At 37.9% G+C, this 3,421-nt stretch overlaps 1 long non-coding RNA gene across 1 annotated transcript in view; it reads left to right on the plus strand.

Moving 5' to 3' along the window:
• LOC116074223 overlaps positions 1 to 3,132 on the plus strand; it is a 94,827-nt gene extending 91,695 nt beyond the window's left edge. Inside the window, exon 4 of the long non-coding RNA XR_004112146.1 lies at positions 3,058 to 3,132. This is a non-coding gene — a long non-coding RNA (uncharacterized LOC116074223). The remainder of the gene's footprint in view (positions 1 to 3,057) is intronic.
• The last annotated feature ends 289 nt before the right edge of the window (positions 3,133 to 3,421 follow it).

Below are 3,421 nucleotides of genomic sequence, written 5' to 3' on the forward strand. Positions count from 1 at the left end.
AAAAAAAAAAAAAAAGAAACATTGCAACCTATTCTAAACTATATAATACATTTTCAGTTCTATCATGTTAGTCATGAGTATGACCTGGTTAAGTAAGTAATACATATGTGGTTTTACATGGGGTAGCTACATCATGTTATGCATAATTATTACTTGGTTATTGTTTTCATTTGATAATCAAGCATGAAAATGCTGTGGAGTATCTTCCAAAAAAAGACTGTTTGGACATGGGTTTAAGCCAATAGAAAGTCTTTGTTAGCAGGCCAGTGACTACTCTGGGATCCCAAGCTCCCAATGTAGCACTGAGCCTTTCTCAGGGTGAGCTTTTAAGCACAAAAACCATGTTCTGGGTTAACGTACTTAATTTAACAAGAGCAGTTAGCCAGAAGAGGAAGTATAGAAGACAGAAATCAAGGTTAGCACTTTTAGAGACTTTCCCAGAACTATGGACTTTGATGAATTAGTCCTTTGTTTTCATTCTAGTGGGTAGTTCTATATACATGCTGAGTTTTATGGTCTGAATGGTACTTTCATCATGGAGTCAGTTGTGCTAAGGTCTGGGAGCCTACTAAGGTCTGAGAAGCTGTTATATTTTCCACTAGTCTTAATGAATAAGTCAAATCTAACTCATCTTGCCCTAAAGAGGTATAGTTGGTTCTAAGGACCATTAATTTTACTGAACTGATGCATAATTGGCCATATAGTTTAATATGCAGAGCCCTGCCATTAATCCAAACAGAATGAGAACTAAAGCCCCAGTTAGTGCTGATAACAGAGTAGTTAGCCAGACATTGGTACCACTTATCTGATGTATATCTTTGTCTCTTTTTCTTTTGAAGTTTTCTCAAACCATGAGATTATTTTTAAATTTGCTCCAGATCAATTAGCATAGAAACAATGGTTATTTTCAAAAGTTATGCAGAGTTCCCTTTATTTCATAAGAAGTAAGTCTAAAGTTTTTATCTCCCATGATAAAGGCTGATGTGTCAATGGGTATTGAGCCAGCTATGCCTGCTCTGATCAGGAGTGGGATGAAGACAGAAACATGGCTCACTCTTTCTTTCTTTTTTTCTTTCTTTCCTTCTTCCTTCCTTCCTTCCTTCCTTCTTTCCTTCCTCCTCCTTTTCTTCTTCTTGGTAGAATAGGGTCTATGTTATAGGAAGCATAAGAAAAAGTACATTTAGTTAAACCATTATTACATGACACCAAGTACTCTCAGAGGCCCAATAATATTGCTGTTTTCCAGATATGTTAACCCATAAGGCAGAATAGCAGGCATCAGAATAAAGGTAAGTGCATAGGTTAAAAGTTTTGTGTATTGGATGAGTTTCAGCCCCTTGTAAATCCTCTAATGTTAATTTGGGTTGCCCTCAGTCATAGTGAGTTTTTTTTCTTTTTCTTTTTTTTTTTTTGATTGTTGAAATTTTTTAATTTACACATATCCAGATAAGAGTAGTTAAGCTATTCCAGTTTTGAAGATTAAAATAGTTGATTGTTTTCTCTCTGTACAGGTATTAATTATTTTCATTGCTCTCATTAATATTATTGTTTTTATTAGATATTTTCTTTATTTACATTTCAAATGATATTTTTTTCCCGGTTTCCCCTCCGGAAAAAAAAATTATTCCTTCTCCCCCATAGTGAGTTTTTTCAGTCAATGGGCTTAGGTTAGTTCCTATCTCTATGTAGTACGAGGGCTTTGTATCTAAGAATAACCAGGATCTAGACCAATTTTTGACTTGAATGATTAACTCTATCCCAAGGGTTCCTTCCTATTGCATAGAGTCTTATTCCCCAGATTTCCCTGTTTTTCAAAGGTCATAATCTTATAGAACTTTTAGATTATTTCTTTGTATTTCAAGATGGGGTTTCTCTGTGTAGACTTGGCTGTCCTGGAACTCAGTCTATAGACCAGACCAGCCTTGAACTCATAGATCTATTTGCCTTTGCCTCCCTCCTGAGTGCTGGGATTAAAGAGGTGCGCCTGGCTTGGCCAAGACTTTTTAAAGTCCTTTTTCCCAATGATGAGAAGCACTCTTTCTCTATAGATCATAACATGGACATGCCATTAGGAAAACCATGGAAATTGTCTATGTATATGGTGGTAGACTTTGCTTTTCCTCATCTGAGAGCCTAGATCACATTGATCAGTTATACCTTCTGGGCTGAGGTACCTACCTGACTTGGGCCCAAATAGTTTCTTTCAGTTAAAGTAATTATGTGACACTGAGTATACTATTGCAGCACCCACGTACCTGGTTTCATCTTTCATATAGTAACCATGATAGATGAGCACTTTCAGGTCGTCGTCAGGCAATAACGTAGCTAGATTGATGGCAGTGGGTTTCTGAAACTGGGCTTGAGGATGGTCCAGGAGTAGGGCCTGGGACTGAGTCACACAGGAATTAGGCAGCTGTCATTCTTGTATTCCTTGGGGGAAGGGCATTACCACATTGTAAAGGGCTGTGAGTTATAAAATCCTGACACAGGGTTAACTTACCTGTTTTTTTTTTTCCCCATTAGACTACTAGTAGCTTCCACAGCTCTTAGACAGATTGGCCGTACTGTGGCTACAGGATCTAATAGTTTGAATAAGTATGGCACGGGGCATTTCCATGGGCCCCAGTGTTTGGGTTAAAGTCACTTTTGTCTTTTGTTTCACAGGCAAATGAAAAAGTTTTTAAACATCTAGAAGTGCTAGGGCAGGAGCAAAATCAGAGCTGTTTTTAAAGCCTCAAATGACTTTTGTTTGGTCTCAGTCCAGATTATAGACTGAGTGTAGAGGCCTTACTATTTCCAGAAACTCTGGTATCCAGAAGCAACATTACCTAACTGCATCTATGAACTCTCAAACCTGTTTTTTAATTTTTGGAGTTGGGATATGGATGATTGCAGCAGTCTTACTCTGAGATAGGCTCCTATTGCTTCCCTTCAGCTGGTAACAAAGATGTGTAGCCTTCTACAAATTTGGGCTTTCTTAGCTGACATTCTTTAGCCCAAGTTCTGTAACTCTTACAGTAGTCCTTCAATAGCCCTTTTATACTTTATTTTTTCCAGGAAACTTCTGATGGGAGTGCATGAGGTTTACATTTAGTATCGTTAAATCCTTGGAACAATCTGGTCCAGGTATGTTGCTTGTTGTAACCTCCCTCTGTTCATTTAAAAGCAAAGATGGGTTGACTCACCTCTGCCAATGTGAGGCTAAAGAATGTATGTTTCAGGTCCAAAACAGTGTACACCTGTTTCTCTGGAGGAATCAGATTAATGAGAACCAGAGGTCCCAAGTTTCTTCACAGGCAAGAGAGGTATAGTCCAGGGTAAGTGGCAGGGCACCAGAATACCTGTCTCTCTATAAGCCAAGCAATATGGACTGTTGGTTTTTGGGTTTTTTTTGTTTTTGGTTTTTTTTTTTTTTTTTTTT

The sequence above is a fragment of the Mastomys coucha genome, unplaced genomic scaffold, assembly GCF_008632895.1.
Source record: "Mastomys coucha isolate ucsf_1 unplaced genomic scaffold, UCSF_Mcou_1 pScaffold25, whole genome shotgun sequence".
In the NCBI taxonomy this organism is placed as follows: Eukaryota; Metazoa; Chordata; class Mammalia; order Rodentia; family Muridae; genus Mastomys; species Mastomys coucha.